The 21,736-nt window shown below is 35.6% G+C and overlaps 2 pseudogenes; both read left to right on the top strand.

The window, feature by feature from the left end:
* Positions 1-4,145: 4,145 nt before the first annotated feature.
* On the top strand, positions 4,146-6,636 carry LOC138320171 (uncharacterized; annotated as a pseudogene).
* Positions 6,637-13,708: 7,072 nt separating this feature from the next.
* Positions 13,709-18,014, top strand: LOC138320170 (nephrin-like; annotated as a pseudogene).
* Positions 18,015-21,736: the final 3,722 nt, after the last annotated feature.

Here is a 21,736-nt window from a genome sequence, read left to right as displayed (position 1 = left end):
GGCAAGTGATTCAATTCTCGGGAAATTTATATTAACTTTACTGGAGAAGCACTCTCATAATTGAATACTGTTATATATAAGACGTTCGATACAAACGCAAAATCAAACAAGGTAGCAGTTCTATCATGCGAGGTGAATATTTTAAATAGCGAAATATTACAATAGCGTGTGCGTACGCTATAATGAAATAACAACAGTGCATTAAAGCGTGTCATCCCCATTATATTCAATTCTAATTAGGTAAGTGGATGAAAAGATTAGCCAGTGACAACTTAAAAATTACAGTTATAGTTTCATTAACCTTATGTCTTATTGATCGTGCTTAGCTTATTCATTTTTATATACTAAATTTCCGAATATTTAATTTTTGATACACGACTAAGATTCATACAACGCATCAACAAAGACATATTGTCTAATTATAATATTTCTAGTCTTCATCCACTATTTACTATCTGAGGTATCTGTTATAGCATTCTAATTTACCTCATGGAAGACGTTTACACAACTTACTACATCTTGAATCGAGGAAACCAAGTATCAAATCAAATCGTGCGTGTATGTGAATATCTGTTTATCATACATAATTGCATTAAAATCCATAATATAAGACATATGTATACATGTATATTACATGTGGAGTCCACGTACTTCCCTAGCCATGTCTCCGCCGGACACTACCTACACCAGGACAGAGGCTGACCACGTACGTTACCGGGAAATCACCTGTACAGCGGACTGCAGACCTGACATGTACCTATTCTTGTTACCTGGAACACCCAAAAAACGGAACGACGCCCGGACAAACACCAACTTTACTGTGTCACCTGTGTTGTCACTGGGGACAAACTTGGCAGTTAATCAGAAACACGCAGGGACGGTACAGATTTATACTGCTCAGTAAGTATCGACCTCGCGTATGTGCATGGGTTATCAACAACTCATAAGATAGGTACTCAACTGAGCAGTAACATTATTGAAAATTTCTTCAATTGACCGATATTAGAGAGAATGCTAATGCTACACATATTGCTAATTAAAAACGCATTGTAGTTTAATTACTTCTATGTGAATACGTTTGGCACCGAGATTTGGCTTAAAGCGAATTATCTACTGATACGAAGTGAAGTTGTCGTGGTCTCCGTCAAGTAAAATATTTGGCCTCAGTATCATATTCTTCGCTGTATGTTAGTGCTTACCTTGACCATAATACTAATATCGGGATGAATAGCAGACTGTATGAAAAGGCAGTTTCTTTCGACAAAAGTTACGACAGTTTAGTTACTCTATCCGCCCACCTATCCGATTGTCTATTTTAAGACAAACATACATCAATTCCATTTATATACAATCTTTTACAAACACTTTCAAATGTTCTGCTAATAACAGAGGGATACTTATTAACTTTAATAAATAATTCCCTTAGGTGTGGATATAGAAGGGATAGCCAAGATGTAACATAAATATGGTTAATCAATAAGTTATCAATCAGGTTCGCCCCCCATTCTGTAACTGCCGTTTGCACTAAGCAAAGCCTTTAGATAATGAAAAACTCATTGTACAGATCGTAAAGAAAGATACTATTTTACAAACGATTATTGGCAAAAAGCTTATTTGTTTATGAAAACGGTGTTCTAACAAAAAACACTGGTGTTCGTAACTCGTTTCATCAAAACTACTTGTTTTTTTATTGTAGAGGTACTTCCCTAGTCCTGTCTCCGCCCGGACACTACCCTACACCAGGACAGAGTGGTGACAGGGGGGTGACTTTACTGGACCCATCACCTAGTCACCAGCGGACTGCAGGACATGACCTGTACCCTTTTGTCTGGACACGACCTGGACAACAATCCAATTTCCTTTAACTGTGTCACCTGTGTTGTTCACTGCGTACAAACGGACAGATCAGGAACACGGGAAGTACATATTGTAATGCTAGGAATATATTTCGAGGAGGTCAACTATTTCAATTCAGTGGGTAACTGCTTACAAAAATGTAGGTACTCTTAGACAATACATTCATCTAATGCAAAACTAATCACCTCTCAATTTTAGTTTAATAACATTACTTTTAGCGTTCTGATATTTCAGGAAGGCATTTCTGTAAATTCAAATAGGCCTTACGCATAGATGAAGTTTCCCACACATTGGGAAGATATTAAACAGTTCTTCTATTTGAATATTTTCGGTTAGTGGTTGGCAAGCTATTCTACAGTTCAGTGCTACCTTCACGTGGAAGTGAGTTCGGTCAGATGGTAGCCATGATACTTAAATACTATTATTGTATATGTGAAGGACATGAATATACCTCATTTTTGCCAAGCATATGAAGAAAAATCAACAAGGGTAGTTGCATAATGAGCTCGATAAACAATACAATAACCTACATAAGCAAAGACCATTTCGAAGCAACATAGCTTTCTCCATTACCCTGAAGGTGTATAAAGTGACCTAAATATTACGTCCTTGCAGTATGGCTGTCATATCAATACCCATTTGTTTTGGAGCACTAATCACTTAAAGAAAAGTTTACCATCCCTGAGAAAACACAAATGAATCCTAAAAATACGGTAAAACAATCAGATATGTGGAAGACAAAAAAGGATCTAAGTAGCGATAAACCCAGTTAAGTACATGCAACTACTATAGAAAAGGAAAAACCTAAGAATAAATGACAAATAGATGGTATGGTCATATTCGATTGAAAGTAAAGGTAAGGCTTTCCCGATATTAAAGTCACAAAAGAATCTCCAGCTATTGTTCTTTATCACTCTACTATTTATTGTTGATCGATCGCATGGAATGAAAATTGACACATTTCACTACATGTATTGGTTAAGAATACTGCACAACCAACATTGCTCTCATCGCCGACGGAATTAACCAGTCGTTATCAAAGAAAATTCACAACGGTTTTATACCCGGGAATTGATATATCACTAACATTAAAATTTGATTATAAAATAACACTTTTGTATGCTTGCGACATTATAATCTTTTTCGCGAAATCAATTTAAAATAATATATATTCGAAATTAATTAGCCGCATGGAAAAAGCTTGGTTTACATTTAGTTACTTTGACCAATGATGTCAACAGAAATAGAAATTTGATAGCCCCCGACGCTGTCAAATCACTTATTTTACAATGTATATTATAGATGGCCCCGGTATCTCCCTAGCCCTATCCCACGCCGGACATTACCTACACCAGGACAGAGCGGTGACACGTTACCGGACATCATCTGTACAGCGGACTGTAGACCTGGCTGTAACCTTTGCCTGGAAAACGACCTGACAACACCCAACTTATACTGTGTCACCTGTGTGTTGTCACTGGGACAAAATGGACAGATCAGAAAACGGGACGGTACGCATATGTACTGCTAAGAATGATATCGCGGAGTCCACTACAACAACCAGTGTTTATCATACAGTGTAAGTCACTTACAATGTATGATTTGCGTTTAAAAGGAATATATAATCAGACATCAAAAGATTCCAACAACAGTACAAAGTCAAATTGTTCGTACCACAATACCTTTTTGTAGACATTTACTTTCATCCCTGTAATTATTGTGACTTCATTATATTCCGAAAGTCTAAATAGCCGAGAACCCAAATATTCTTAATAAAACTGAAAATATACCCCATCACAAAGGTGTTTTATTTGAACTTCTATGTTTACACATATAATGCACAAAAGCGGTATATTATAGACGAACCCGGTACTTTCCCTAGCCCTGGCCCCGCCGCGACACTACCTACATCAGGATAGGAAGTGACACATTGCTGGACAATCACCTGTAAGGCAGCGGACTGAAGACCTGATTGTACCTTTTTCTCTTGACACGACCCTAACAATACCAACTTTACTGTGTCACCAGCGTTTCTCTAAGTGCGTGTTCAACTCAGCAACAAAATCAAGAACATATCATAAGAAATTATTTATTCTTCAAAAGTAGTTTGTCACTGTTCTTTGAAAAAGCGCCAGCGGCTCTATACATCATGCGTTTAGCATGGGATTATATAATGTGTATGGGAAGTTCGAAGTCATTCACAAACTATCTAAATCGTCGAATGATGAACAGTTGTATCCAGTTTTATCTCCAATTACTATAAACACTCAAGCAATATGTGATACAAATGTTTTATAAATGATTCAAGGTATATATTTCCGTTTCGTTTTGTAGACACACCAAACATAATAAACCTTGTACTCACTGTATCAGATGGAAATATAACAGAAGGTAGTAGTATGTCTTTGGTCTGCAAAGTAGATAGTTTTCCCACGTCTACTATACAGTGGTTCTATAAGGCTAACGGTACCGTTCTTCTGACCAGTCCAGACGTCCTAGAGAGTACCTACACCCTGACCAACGCTGGCTGTTTGGACACCGGACTCTACACCTGTTCTGTCCGGAACAGTGTCTCTACTACAGCGGTCACGAGGGATATACCTATCAACGTTCTGTGTAAGTACATCAGCGAGTCACCCCAGGGATATACCTGTCAACGTTCTGTGTAAGTACCCACAAAGCGGTCACCAGAGATATACCTATCAACGTTCTGTGTAAGTACCACAGCGGTCACCAGGGAATATACCTAACAACTTTGTCTGGGGGGTTAAGTACAACAGTGGTCACCAGAGAGATACCTATCAACATTCTGTGTAAGTTACCACACAGCGGTCACCAGGGATATACCTATCAGTCGTTCTGTGTAAGTACACAAAAATCAGCGGTCACCAGGGAACTATACCTATCACCGTTCTGTGTAAGTATCACAGCACAGCGGTCACCAGGGATATACCTATCAACGTTCTGTGTAAGTATCACAGCGGTCACCAGGGATATACCTATCAAATGGTTTCAATGAAGTGTTAATGCAGTCAATGATGGAATATGTCATATCTGCACTTATTAGGGGGGAGTACGAATCAAGGTATATGTAAACTTAGCAGTAACTTATAAATTCTGGAGACGCTTTCATTGTGGAATATCCGTGTACCGACACAGTTTGTCTCAGCATCTAAACATGATACCGATTGCCGATGAAATGCGTTGATCATCTAACATTATTAAATATAATCATAATTCATAACCAAACAAAGATTCGTGAATAGTTCAAATATTGAAGTAAGTAATTTCATGAAAGTTACCTGAAGAGTTGTAAATTTGTTGTCATATTTCTCTAACGAAGAGACACTATATACCAAGAAACAATAATATGCGTCTTCTAACCTATGTCTATATCGAGGTGTCAGTAACCACTGTTATCATCACGAGGGATATTACTTTCAACGATCATTGTTGGTAACCTTAGGTTACATGTTATATAAGATCAACAACGGAAAACATCCAGTTGGAGAGGAAATACATGTGGTAAAAAGTATATGCTATTCGGCGCGAAGGACTTCCGTTCTAGTCTATCCGAGTAAAAAAACATGTCTGTAAACTTACTCATTAGCAAATAAAATCTAAGATAAATAGTGATATTGATAATAGTATATCTTAGAGCCGTCAAAACCTAGAACGAGAAAAAAAGAATGTATACCTTTTTAGGTGTATCCTACAAATAAATATAAAAATTGTATATATTTTTTCGAATTGTTTTACAGTAAATGTGATACCGCAACTTTTCATATATTAAACAACAACATTATTTTACGTTATTATAACGACATTATTCTTATTACAGGTCGGCCACGAGAAGACCCAAGGATAAAATGCTAACCATAACTTTGGTTTATCAACATCAGCATTAAAATATTACTATCAACTGCTCACTTCCTTGCCAACCCGGCCACTCCAGTATTTCACTTGGGGGTTTTCAAAACACCTCTGACTTTAACACGAAACAGAGCTTGTCAACGGAACAGATGCTTTTCTGACATACAGTTCCTATATTTCGACGAACTTGTCAGCAGTTTCGATAGGAAACGACGTACAAACATTAACGAACATTGGTACGGCATATATATGTCGTAACGGGCAACAAACAGTCAGGGTAGTGGAAAGATAAGTTTTACCGTAAATGCTCAAGGTACTTATAACATGAGAATTAATTCGTGGTGAAGGAATTCTAAAGTAAATTGTGTGTAGAAATATTTGCAAAGTTGACCTATGGAACAGTGATATAAAACAATATGTGAAGCTAATTTCGTTGTTTAATTATTAGCAATCTATGTAAGCAAAGAACGATTGTTTTGCACAACCAATATTTAATCTTAGAGTAACTACAGTACACAAAGACTATAAATAAAAACCTGATATATCAATCATTTATATATGTTATGACCTAACATTCCTTTGCTTTTTTTCTAGTCAACAGCAATTTGAATATTTGATTTCAGGCAAGCCTAATCCACCCTACGAAGCAGAAGCTGTATGTCCATTTCAGGATCGAGCAATCCTGAGTTGGAAATCTGGTTTTAATGGAGGTTCCGCGCAAACATTTTCTTGTAGGGAGTTAATGGTCAAGCAGATAATATATATAGTATAGACAGTCGCAACATCTGTTTCTGATCCTGGTCAACACCAAACTGCCAATATATCTATATCAGGACTTCTTGCGGATACACAGATATTTTCTTCATGGTGTATTCTGTAAATAAAAATTCGGAAACACTACACTAACTCAAACAAAAAGTCAGCTGTATAACGGAAGGTATACATGGTAATGTTCTTGTATATTAAATCCCGATTCTTTTCAGTTACAAAAATATATAGATTTTAATTAACAAACTTTGAAATGATTTCAATATTAAACAATACTCCTTTTTTATCTAATTGTGCTTTTAGGTTCGCCGACACCCGCGCGGATAGAAGCATATCAATGTGGGGCCAACAATTTGTTTGTCCCGGGGGAAGTAATTGATAACTGTAGCTGTACTCACACCTCTCGTTCACGATAGGCCTCGAGGATTTTCTTCAGAAGTAAGTTGGAAAGAAAACATTTGTATTTTTTTTTGCCATACAATAAACCTACAAATATTTCACATAATAAAATATCTGCAAAAATAGAATTGAAACTATATATAATGTTATTTTTTTCACATTTCCTTTTACAGGAAAATCGTCAGTTATGTTGTGGGTAAGTGTTATTACAACAGCGATGTAGATAGATAGATATGGCTTTATAACGTTTATCGAGGATCGTGTTTAGGTAGAAGATAGGGGATCTTATATTTTTATTCTACATAACTACGCCTCCCTTTACACACGCACCAAGTTTCATAAACTTTCTTAAATCTAAAGAATTCTTTAACTTTTAAAGCATTACGAATTTAAAGTTGCTCATTTAAAGAATTTTAAGTTAAGGAATTCCATTAAAGTTAATGACTGTTCATGAAACTGGACCCTGAAAGTCTCCGTTAAAATATCGTAATTAGTGTGGTTTATCAGAGTCTACCAGGTGGGGTGAAATGCTGGATGTTTTGAACAGTTTTTTTCTGGTTTGATAATCCTTTAAAGCACACTAAAATACAACATAGACAAACAGTCCCAACTATTCAATGAAGACATAGACAGAAAAACATTCGTCTGTTAAAGGTTAAACATACGTTGCACTGAAGAAAGTACGTATTTAAGCATTCTTAACTGCATGCATGGTTCCGCAAGATACGAAACATACTACATTAAAGCCCAATTAGATAACATAGCATCGTGAAACGATGCAGTGCATTATAAATGCAATTTATAAAGAATAGTAGTGAGGGTTGTAGACAGTGTCCCTTTAAAACTTAATATACTAACATTAAACCTTTTTTTACAACATGGCTAGTAGCGGAATACTTAACTTGTTCGATGAAATTTATATAGTTCATTTAATCGATTATTTCTACACTGTAGGAGCCTTTGCATCGACTTGCTTCGTGTTTAGTAAAATCATAAATTCACAACCGTACTCTCGGATTGTAATTAATATATCTACGACATTGAATGATAAAACTGTAATACCTAACTAATGAAAGTAAATGAAACAATCCAATAGCGCATGCTACCCCAAGTTTAGTTTCTACGATGATTATAGCCTTAATTAACACTGAAATAGCATTTTTGCCTAACTTAGAATATGTTTTCAGAATATCAACGTGTGTTCTTTGATTTATTTTCAGCCAGTGTCAGCTATCAGATAGAGGTATAACGTTTTATTTATATGTTTATTATTCGAATAATGTGTTGTGTTATCTCAGTAAAAATAACTAATCAGGCTTACGCTCTGACAGTAAGACGCCTTAACAGGCAAGCTTTCTTTGAGGTTTAGTATTAAAACATTTAATTATGAAATCAGAACATTTTTATAATATTATATGTGCTGAAATGATTTATGCATTAACTTTCACTTTAAGGAAATAATATATACAATCTATATTTCAGCTGCGAGAGTTCAAGATCCAATTAATGAGAGGTAAGGCTTCAACGTTTGATAATAGTGCAAAAACATATTTGTTATTTTTACAAATATTCATAATATGTTTGCTGACACACGATTTGGGCTAACAGTAAAATGTGTGATTTTTCTTTATTCCTATTCAGGTCTGTATAAGATCAACTTAACACAACGGATGTTGCACAGGCTTCTGTATAGCTCTGATCTAGGAAGAAGTAATCACGGTAAGATAAACTTACATCCTTTCTGATTAATCAATCTGATGTAATGTAATCCATATGAAGGGGCTGCGTAAATCATGACCCGACATAATGCAACAAGTCATCGACTTCTGGGTCAAATTCCATTCAGAGCAATTGCCAGATTCTAATCAATGGCGGTGTTTTTCTTCGGGTAATCATCAGGTTTTCTCCACAAACTTTACCCGCGTGGTACGTCTTATAATTATCCTTGTTGTTAATGGATTGTTAAGTCAATCAAATCAAATTCAAAATATAATATAAACAACATCCAGAAGGAAGTAACATGAGATAAATAGTAGCAGATTAATTGTTTTTTTTATTTCCATTTTAAATGAAAATCATGATATGTTGGATACATTCTATAGTTATTACGTGATTTCAATCTCACCAGATTTGAAGTCCCGCCATATATAACCGTTTTCTGGTATTATAGTGAAACACAATTTACAAATTACAATTATATTGTCAAATCTATAATTCGGTAACCAGTAAGTGATGTTATTCCTATTAGAGTTATAACATTTCATTGGTGTTTTGCTGTTTCAGTGTATCAGAATGATTCAGTCCATCAGGATAATGGGCGGGTAAGTTGTGTTAATCAATATTATAGTTTTTAATGTTTTTTTGCTGTTGTTGTTTTTTATTATTTTATAATTAAACTTTGCGTTATCCATTTAAACAATTGCAAGTAAATCATACGATTGTTCATCAATTCATAAAACTTGTTTGTAATTGCAGGGGATATCGGTTCCATAAATCGTAGATTCATTTCCTTACATGGTAAGGACATTAGATGTGTTTCAAAATTAACTCAAAATGTAATTTTTCTAATAATCTAATTAATCTGAGATGGTAAAACAAAGATTATTCCTCTACATGTTAAGCACATGGTTAATGTATCATGCATATTACATGTGTCTCTACATTATACAAACCCTTGAATATATTCACGATAATTACAATTTATTATCACTATGTATTCACTTTATTACTTTTGAAGACAATACGAAATGTTGGGTAGACAATCACATCCGAATTTCTACGATGATCTGCATAGTTCTACACCATCTGGTAAGCTTTGTATTAATATTGTGGTTGCTTGTTTTCTGTAAAACCTGTAAGACTAATATCAGCTTCAGTCCTATGTCAGCTACCGTGTTTTTGGTTCAATAATAGTGTATACCTAATGCAGAATAAAATTGAAATACATCAAGGTAAAAATTATACATACAGTATAACCCCTTTAACTCGAACCCTGATTCCTCGAATAACCCCCATTCGTCGGACTGATCGTACGGTCTCGACCGTGTCCCTATAAAATTTATGTAACAAAACCCCGGATAGCTCGAACAGCTATTCGTCGAATACCCCTTTTTCCTCGAACAGTAATATATCCCCGTTTCATCAAATACATAGTATTGTATCAACCCATGTATTCGTCGAACAGGTGTTCGACCCTTGAACATATTTTTACTTGTATCACACGTGACTGCACAGACCCACATGGATCACCTCAACACTGTCTGTGTTTATACAGGCCTTCAGGCAATTAAAGATTAACGGTGTCAGTATTACCTATCTACACGATAGCCAGTCGTTGTTTGATGTTAACTTTATTTCAACATTTCAGAAAAGGCATTAAATAATGTTTCGATCGTAATAATCATCGCTGTAAATACGAAAATACGAAAGTTGTTGATCCGTGCTAATAGAAAATACGGATTGTGAAATGACAAAAAAGGTGGAAGAAATAGCTTACGTCGGCTTACCTACAATTTATATGTTCAATATGTTTTACTTTCATTCGACAGGCATGTGGAATACTAGTACTCATTTCGTATGATATATTTCAGAGAAAATATGTACAGACATAAATGACGATCGCTTTCTCTGCTGTGAATGACATTTAATTTACTTTCTCGTCATCATTTTCGTACGCTCATTTTATGTAATACATATTTTTCAACTTGATATTACTATATTACTATCAAAAGTACCTTTTCATAAAATTTCCAAAATGCTGCAAGTTACGGTAATTAAAATGTAATTGACACGCATTGCTTGACACAGTTTGAGACCAGACTTTTGACTCTTAACGATCGATCGTGACCAACCTTGGAAGAATCGCATACCTTGTATTCCTCGAACTCTATTGATCTGGACCCCTGCAGTTCGAGTTAAAGGGGGTTTTAACTGTAATTTTGAACTTCGAATACTGCTAGTTGCGAATTCTGCATTAAAAAAAAATGCAGTGTTCAGAAATTATATTTGTAGCCTATGAATTTTGAAACAATATGAGATATTTCATTTCAGGCGATAAAACAACTTACGTCAACACCGTTATTGGTGGATCCAAAGGGAAATAAAACCAGCATGAGAACTTCACCCATTGAGATGCATTTATTCATTCCTAAAAAAATATGTATATTTTATTGGCCAATGAAATCATCCTAACCGTGCAGACAAAATAGATTGAGGAATTTCCATGACATATTGCCATTTTATCAAGATATATATAAAGCAAACTCATTTACATGATATTAACAATTCGTATATATGGTATTATATGTTTTTGACAGTATCATTAAAGCTTCATTTACATTTTATATAGCGGTTTTCAAGTGTACTGTACTACCCGTACACTTTTGTACATTGAAATTATGTTTTTTTGTTGTTGTTGTTTTTGGCCAATTTACAATAAAATATATAAATACTGACAGCCACTTTTATAACGTTCTTTATGTGATTCAGCTGTTTTAGAATATATGCGTATATTTACCAATAACATATATTTCTGTAAAGTATAGCAATGACTGAATGCTACGCAACACATTTCCCTAGTTATAGTTAATTGTTAATCAGTTGTTGATGCGATTCCTTCGATCGCACTAGCTAACATTATATATGATTCATGATCCATACCATAAACCCTGAAGACATATACATCTGATGTAAAAGAATAAAAAATGTGTTATGTTATAAATATCAAGTAGCATTTAAAAACATTATATATATATATATACTTGCTGGTCGAACTATAAGAGCAATATTTGTAGTGATATCAAATTTAATCAATGATTATTATCAATAATTTGTCAATGACATATGTAACATAACCAAAATAATAAAGAAAGACATTTTCATGGTTGCAGATACATGCATATGTTGTACATGCATAATAAATATTATTTAAAGTTGATAACAATGTCTTTGATTACTTAAAATACACCACATTGCAGGGACATTAAAATATCGTATTAACATCGGGGAAAATAAATATCGTATTTCCCTGGGGCGTATGTCCCATGGTGATCGCCAATCTTACACTTGCAGTCATCTCCCTTCCAATTGTAAAACAATCGCTGAATCGCTGAAATGACATATTTGGTAAGCTTCTGGGCTTGTTTGATGTATGTTTATACTTTCTTCGACTGATATAGTACTATACTGTAAATGCGCGTACTATTTGTTTAAAACTTCCGGTTGCGTTAAAAGGTGTCTTTATTTGACACTTGGTAATCGTTCGTTAATTCATGTAATGTTGATTTTGTACATATACGTCATGGTGACCCTATTGGGTGTAAAAAAAACTCCCCATTACAAATGTTAGTGGTTGTTTTAACAGTTCGTACTACACTACACAGTTCAGTTGACTAACTCAATAGTAGAACGATGGTCGAAATTTGGTTGGGTGGTTGGCCCACATTTGTTCAGTCTGGATTTGAAGCAATTAAGCGTTGGTGATGTAATCACTTCCTCTGAGAGCGAGTTCTATGTCTTAAATTACTCGATTACTAAAGAAATTTCCGGTTGAGTTTAGCCTAAATTGTTTTTAAAGTGTTTTTTCGAGTGTCCTCTTGTTGCTATACCAATTAGTTCTCTAAACAAAGTTGTTTGATACAGAATGTATGTTTTGTTTAAAATCTTGTAGACTTGAATCACATTTGCCCTGTTTCTTCTATATTCTAAACTTGGTAGCCCGAGTTTCTTGATGCGCTCTGTATACGTATAAGTTTGGAATTGATGGTATCCTATTTGTTGCTCTTCGTTGTTCGTTTTCCAGTGTGATTTTATCACGTGTCAACATTGGTAACCAAATAGTGGTTGCGTATTCCAAATGGGGACGAATTAAAGTTTTGTATAGAGTAAGGAATATGGTCGGACTCATATAAGTGAAGGTGCGGAACACTATTCCCAACATCCTATTCGCTTTTAAGGCTGCTGCATTACATTGTGCTGGTTTTGAGTTGGTTGTCTATAGTGACCCCAATATCAATTTCCATGGTTACTCGTGAGATAGTGGTAGTATTGCCTTGTGTTGTAAGGGGGTAATTGTGGTTTCCCAGATTATTTCCAATTTCCAAAAATTTACATTTGTCCGTGTTTAGGCTCATTAACCATGTCGACGTCAAATCACACATGTTGTTGATATTTTCTTGCAGCTTAGAACGGTCTTCATCAGATGTTATTTTTGCTGATAATTTGGTGTCATCTGCAAATAGCTTAATTGTGCAGTCCAGCATATCTGGCATATCGTTAACGTAAATTAGGAATAGGATTGGTCCCAGCACACTCCCTTGAAGTACGCCACTGGTGACTGGTTGTTCTGTCGATAGTTGACCATTAACGGTGACACTTTGAACGTTGTTGGCCAGGAATGCAGTTATCCAACTTAGAACGTTTCCTCCAATACTGTACAATGATGGATGAGGTGTAAAAAGTTAAATTTTAGTAATTGTAAATTTAAATAATACGGTTTTATATTTAACCCCAGAGAAGCATAATAAACAATTTATGTCCCCAGTGACAGTGTGAAATCACATTTTAGCTTACTCATAATCAATGGAACATATTTAATTTTAACTTATTACGGAATATTACACCTTAGGGTAAATAAACCGCCATACCACACTGTCACCGGGGCTATGAATGCATGTTTTTGATTCCAGACCCCGTGAACGGACGATATAATTCAATCTTGTTCATTGTCTGCATACAATTGGAGAAAAAATCAGTTCATCGCCACTCAGGAAACTCAAACTGTCACTTGACAATTTTTTTTTCATCAAGTGAGGGAGGTGCGGGTGGTATGAATCCGTCTTTGATATTGTGTTTGTTAACAGGCACGATCTGCCTTAAGGTATTCATGCATTGCTGTCACTGGATTTTATTAACACATTTTATCCAAAACACAGCTAAGTCATGGTACAGCTAAACTGAGCTCTTAATACAAGCGATTGATGTATCATTGCATTGATCTTATAAATCTACCCATCAAGCAACGTCCTACACTCTTTTTGTGTTAAATCCTCTTTGTTATCTACTAAACATGTACATATCAGTTACCTCTACTTACAGAAAGATAACATCAATCAGCTATTATCTTCAGGAACATTCTGTAGATAAATAACTTCAACTATATAAACATTGACAATACCTGCAGTCGATTCTATTCCCCACCTTCATTATACACTTTCCATAAAGAAAATGTTTACCAACTCGTTTGCCGTGCATGTATGATCTTTAAAACTACAGAACTAAGTGACCTTTTATGTACACTGTTTTCAAAGCTTCCTGGTTCACTTTACAAGATATTATGTTAGCATGGGCCGGGTAGGCGATCAACACTATGCTAATTCTCTCTGTATGGGTATTCGCTATGGTACAGGCCATACAAGGTAAGTGATATGTTTCTTACGTCTTTTATTTATGTTAATATCTGTTTGCAAGATAGATCCTTAAACGATTTGATTAGTTATGCATGTATCATTTCGTTCACACACAGAAGGTTGTATTGTTTATGTGACTATTTATATATCGACCCACACTGTTCACAAGTTACCTCCCTTACACAAGTAGGATCTATATAACTTCCGCGTTCTTAATAATATAGATAAGGTGTAAAACAAGACTATTGATTATCTGTGACATAAAGTTGGCTTCCTGCCTAGCACTCGCGATAAGTTACTGACAGGTTCACGTTATATGTACATGCTTCACAGGATATCAAAAGACATCGTTCATAATGTATTTATAACTAACCATGACCTTTGCGAGTATCCAAAATACCCAATTCATTAATATCTAAAACAATAATAGTAAACATTTCCAAGACTACTTAGTTAGTCTTTGTGTTTACTTCAATGTAAATGTAAATCCACTGATATTGATACAATGAGAGGACGTTTCTTCAAATACTTGAAAAGGTTGTCAACATTCTTAGGCAGCCTGATTTGCTTTAAGACAAGCAAATTTCATTGACATTTTGACAGCTTTCTAATAACAATGCCTTTAATTGCATTGACATAGATTTTATTTCTGACGCTATACATTTACGTAAGTATCATCCTGGACTCAGCAAAAAATAAAACGTCATGTTTTTTCCAGGGCTTATGATAATTCTTATAATTACATATGTATGTATGATTGCAATAAAAAATATAGATGTGATATGAGTGAATATATTATGTATATCAAATTAAAATAACGCTATGTCGAAATCATTTGGTGTCGAAAGTAAATAAAGTGATCGGACACAGGACAGCACAGTAAATATATTTCAATATTAGGTATTATACTAATAATTGCTTATCATTACGATGATATTTTTTCTATAAAATTAACACGATTATCTTGGAAGATTAAGATAGTAAGTGTATATGATACAAATATTACCTAATTGGATATATGAACATTTTGACGGACTATACTGACGGGGAATGGGTAATTAATATAATTATTACAGGACAGGCCATCCTCCCTGTGTATGTCCAGATTAACGCCCCCATCACACTGACCTGTCCGGCTGATAACCAGGCCACCACACTGACCTGGACCGGACCTGGTGGTCACCTCTGGGTTACGGGTACCACAGTGGAGGATGGTGTGGATGGTGGTTCATCACGAATATCTGCTGGTCACTCAAGAGGGAGCTACACACTGACCTTCACACAGATCCTGGCCAAGGACACGGGGATATATACATGTACAGTGGACGGGACAGTGGGGCTACAGATGGTTATTGTACAAGGTACACTGTATACTACACATACTCCTACATTGCCTTTCAAATTAAATGTTGTTTGCTGGAAAAGTTACAAATAGGAAACTAGGAACATAAACATTTTTTTTTAATATTTGGCAATATATTTCTACTTGCTTTGGCATATTTGTTTGAATTTCCGTCAGGCTAACTAAAATAGCAAGTCTTTGAAATATTTCATTCAATTTTTGAATGAAAGTGAATTAATGCATACTTTGGATATAAATACAATTAAACTTGGCGCTGTATCGTAGGAACTGCAAGTGAAGTCAAATATTGTTTTATTGAATGGAGCAAACTTTAAAAGAACTTTAATAGAATATAATTTGTTTCTATTCATCGTTAGTGTGCTTTAGAGTGGACAACGTAGTTGTTGTAACTCTACAGTATGGTGGTACCCGATAGACTTTTGTTGATTTCAGGTGTGACGTCAGCTACCCTAACATACACTCATCTAGGTCGATCCACGGTTTTACAATGTAATGATACTGGTGGCACAACACAATGGTCTGTTACTTCTCCTTCTTTATTTTTTTATACAATCGGTACGGATATCAATCCATCTATGCCAGAATCATTACGAAATAGACTAACAGTGACAAGATCAGATGGAAGCTACAATCTTAATCTCAGTGATGTAAAAACTTTCAGACATCAGGGAATACAGATGTAACATCGGCGTTACAGTTACATTTTATCATCTGCTTCTTTATAGTAAGTTATTTTATTAATAAAGACTACTATTCAGTCGGCCACAGGTTGGAAAGAGGCGTACCTAATAGCATTTCTATACATGTAATTTGATTTGATAATGACATTAAACCATTCACTTTAAATTGGTGTACACCAGCCATGGTAGAACTTTAAGTAATGAAACACAGGGAGGGAACACAATATTAACTCACTAAGGTTCATAATTCGCATTCGCATTTATGTGCATTTTGCTTAAAGGTAAAGCTAGCATTAACAAATATATGTAATTAATAAATATCAACCACATTTATGTGCGTTATAAGGTTCACTTAAATTGCAGTATCATCAACATATTGCTTCATAAACCGATTGCATAAACTATTACCACAAAATGGCGATATTGCATAACAATGATTTCATCATATGGCGTGAAGGCATTTGTAAATAAAATATCGTTTATCTTAGTTTACAACTAATATATTAAAGTAATGAGAGTTGATTTATTCATGCTATTACATGCAAATAGGCAAATTTCCACAAAAAATTTTAAATTTCCGTTCAATCGGTGAAACCATAAAACATGATTGTTTGAATACCTCAATCACTTGACTGCTGAACCCGTACGACTTCCATGCAGAATATCTGTATTGATAAGATACTACAAACACCCCTTATTGATAGCACGCCATCATTTCAGTTTCTCCAGATTTCCCAGACATAATAAATACAGTCGTAGTAGATGGTCAGAACAGGACAACAGGGACGGAGGGTGGAAGTCTGACCCTGACCTGTAATGCACGTGGTGGAATTCCATCCGCAAATGTAGCATGGGTCAAAGATGGTGTCACTCTCGTGATATCAAACAACACAGTCGAGTACACACAAGTCTTTACCAGAGCAGACGACAGAACCCTGTACACATGTCAGTCTAGTAGTCCAGCCCTGACCAGTCCTCAGACCACCAGTGTGTTGGTATACCTAGATTGTGAGTATAGAGTGTTGTATTCATGTCAGTCTAGTAGTACAGCCCTGACCAGTCCTCAGACCATCAGTGTGTTGGTATATCTAGATTGTGAGTATAAAGTTTTATATGCATGTCAGTCTAGTAGTCCAGCCCTGACCAGTCCTCAGACCACCAGTGTGTTGATATACCTAGATTGTGAGTATATATTGTGTTGTATACACGTTAACTTAGCTAGTAATACGTTAGAATATAGGCGCAGTCCATACCTTTTGCAAAGCATGCGCGTATGGTTAAGGTATATGTGTATTGACTGGAGTAAAAAATAGATATTCATATCTCGATTAATCACAAAATAAGTCGGTTATCCTAATAAACAAAAAATACGTGAATTTATTTGTTCCGCCTGTATCTTTGACCTTAGTAAAGCCTCAACAGTCTACTATATCATCCCCCTCGTCCCAGACAGAGAACACAGACCTGCAGTTGGTGTGTGTGTCTACAGGAAGTAGACCTGCTGCTGACATCGAGTGGAATGTTGGGGGAACATGGCTATCAAGTAATCCAGAGGAGGTCACGGTATTTTGGTCACTACTTTCTACTGTTACCTACACACGTGACGTCATCACTCTCACGCCGTTGTCACCACGTCAGGACAATGGGATGTATGCTGTTGTACTGTAGAGTCAGCAACCGGGCATTGTTTCTGGAGGAATTGAGTCAGTAACGACATGGCTATAACAGTATTGTATGTAAAGTATCTCTATTACACGGTCACATATCAGCGACAATGAGGAATGTCTGTGTTACATGTAAGAGACTAGTAACCGGGCATTGTTCTGGAGTGTGGATTGAGTCTATACGAACCAGACTTACTATAACAGTATTGTGTAAGTATCTCTAAACACGAGTCCAGCATATAAGGGACAATGGGGAAAGGTCTTGTGTACTGTAGAGAGTTCAGTAACCGGGACCCTTCGTATGGTGGGATAGAGTCAGTACGACAGGACTATAATTAACAGTTATTAATGTAAGAGTATCGCTAAACACAGTCAAGACGTGGAGACAATGAGGAAAGTCTGTGTAATGTAAAAATCAGTAAACCGGGCCTTGTCTGGAGGGATTGACGTCAGTACGACAGACAATATAACAGTATTGTGTAAGTATCTCTAACACAGTCACACATCAGGACAATGATGAAGTCTGTGGATTGGAATAACGTTCATACCTATGCTTTTAGATGTACACCACATGGCAAGTTACAGAATCATCTTCTGGGTAGACTTATGTTTTATGTTTTTTTCTTGTACCAATTTACCGTCTTTATTAGAAAAATGACTGCTTTCCAAATGGAAATGTAAACTCCAACGTTAAATCACTAAAAACACGCATAACATATATAGATTAGATGAAAGAGCATATAAACTTATCATATAATAGGACAATCCGGACAGATATTTTAGTGATGTTTCTTCTGACCACTATGTGTATTATTTCCATTTTATTCTGCATGTTTGTCCTCAAAATGAGCCAGACATTGTGGGTATAGCTGTATTACTGTAACATGAGTGATGATGGCCGACTCCATATACAAGACAAACAGGCCTTTATTTTTCCGAACCTCTTTTGAACGATAAAAATTGTTTGTATTTTTAGTCGGACCTGACAGTGTGAGTATCCACCGGTAACAGAGGGGTGGTTCGCGGCGACGGTACCAATACTCTGACTTTTGACCTGTACAACATCAGGAGTACAACAGACACGTACACATCACGTGGTACATGCGGTTACACACACGAGATACCTAAATACAGCGGACTGTCGCCAACACGTCAGGAAGTTACGGGGGTTTAAATCTACACAGGTGCTACATACTCGTACCTGACAGGTACCAGGCCGATAACGTGGTCAGTGTGTGGTCCCCAGAACGAGGACGTGACCACTGGGAGAGAAGACGGCCTCAGTTACACATTGGATAATCAGGTGTAAGTAATATAATATCAACCATCACGACACTCGCATATTTTTCTCATGATAGTGTCCATATTTCAAAGTCGGCAAATTGCGCAATTGAATGCTGCGAAACGTGTTCGCGAATGTCAGCAAAATGATTAATTACACGTATAGCGTCAGTATAAACTATGGCCTATACATGTTTATCTAACAAAAAGAACCACACAAAGGATGGTAAACAATGTCTCCAAACATACTCACCAACATACTGGAAATACTTATAATTGCTTTTAAAATGTAGAATTAGTACTGTTTTACATACCAGTGTTTAGGATAACATACTCTTTCTTATGAACATCAAGTTTGAAAAATGCACGTCCATTTAAATATTGATAGTACCCGTGCAATTACATATCGTTTGGGCAATAGTATTACAATGTTTCCCATAACTCGCACTTTAAACATATGATACCATTCTGAGGAGGTGAATTATGTTTATTGGTGGGGCAAGACAATTCACCTTTTAATTAAGTATTTAAGAGTTTCAAAAGTGCATACAATAGCTATTTCCACATTTCAATGCACAAATTTTAAGCTTACTGGCTTATTGACTAAAATGAGCCACCACTAACACAATTGCTGATGTCACCTTTTTTGTTTCTTTGACTAAATGTCTAGTAAATATTGTACATCGTATTAAGTCTATTTTTTTCTGCACACAAATTATCTTTTTATCAACTGTTGATATAATGTTTTAGACAACCAGTTGGCAAGCATTTGTGTTTAAGCTGACTAAATTAAACCACTAGGCTAGCCACATTTAATAAAGCTATACATTAAGTTTGACATTTACATCGCAGAACCTAGGCCATTTTTAACGATATGCCATAACAACCGCACGCTCAGGAGAAAAGGTGATTGAGGGAAAAGTGAACTTGAAATTCGATTGTTGACGTGGACAGTAACCCTGCCCCGTCGTCTATAACATGGGTCCAAAATAGTAGGAGGTCAACTTCCGTCCTGAAGCTGACGTTCACGTCCGGTGTTCTACGTTTATACCATTTACACAGCATACAGACAGAGGACTGATACTAATGTGTAGAAGCTGTAAAAAACCTCTAAATTCGGTCGAAGAGAAGTTAGGACATACAATAGTCATCGATAACATACTGTAAGTTTAGAAGGAAAGTTTATGTGACAACAATGATTTATGCAGGAAATTAATATAGTCTCAATGTGAAGATACTCTCCCAACGGCGACACTGTATAAACGGATTATATCATAATTTGAACAATAATTGGTTGTTTTTAATATCATGGAAAATAATTAACACAAAATATATATTATGTAGCTTTGTTTTTTGCAATCAGAACTTTTTCCATATATGACAAAGTGCTACGGAATTTTTTCGGTGACACAATTAATAGTTTATAACATTGTATGTTGAAGTGAAATTAGAAGCTCTTTTAACGCAACGCCGAAAATAAAAATGTTAAAATGATGGGTCAATTAAGTAATTTTTGTAACCGCAGAAAAATAATTCGTCTTTTTGGTAGAGGAAAAATAGCAATTGTCAGTGGTAGGAAACCAATTGCAAACCAATATAAAATAGAAAAAAAACCATAACGTACTGTTAACCACTGCACGGAAATGGATTTGTAAACAAAGTAAATAGCGTATTCTATGATTGCATTTTAGATATATATTATCCTAATACTTTTGATAAAAGGTTTGATATTAATATAAATAAAATACATACATTTATGATTTTTTCCAATCGGGTAGACCCACTAAATGTCATCGTGAGATACACCAACACCACCTTTATATCACAGAATAGAATACTAAATTGTGACCCGGAGGGTAACCCCGACACCTACCAATTCGGATCATGGAGGCACACATCCGAAAGTGGAACTGAAATACGCCTGCTAAATGGAAGTTCGAGTCCGTTACAATCAGTATTGAACCTGCCTGACCCCGGTATGACCAGACGGTATGAGGACACCGGCTACTACACTTGTACGGCTTCCAACAACATTCCTGATTCGTCATTCTACAGTTCTGGTTCTGTTCTATTTCGTTGTGGAAGGCTACGGAGATTCGTGTCTTTATCAACATGTTTTTGAAACATTTTAGAGCAGCACTATCGATAAAACAATTATTCTAATACATTCGGAATGAAAGATTGGCCAATTTTGTTTTCCTAACAAAAATTAAAATAGTTGATTTTTTTAAAAGTCTATTTTATTCAATTCAATGGTGTAATGAGCCATCAGATCGTTGGAACGTGTATTTTATATGATACAGCAAGTCATTGGTTTTTTATTTCTTTATTTTTATGGCGTAAGTTCACGTCAATTGGTAAGGCATGTAAGGTTTAGATCAATTCAATTATTTGTCCTCTAATCCTCACACAGGTTGAATCATATTTTCTTATTTCCTATCACCT

The sequence above is a fragment of the Argopecten irradians genome, chromosome 3 (assembly GCF_041381155.1).
Source record: "Argopecten irradians isolate NY chromosome 3, Ai_NY, whole genome shotgun sequence".
Classification (NCBI taxonomy): domain Eukaryota; kingdom Metazoa; phylum Mollusca; class Bivalvia; order Pectinida; family Pectinidae; genus Argopecten; species Argopecten irradians.
This window is presented reverse-complemented; position numbering and strand designations above follow the sequence as displayed.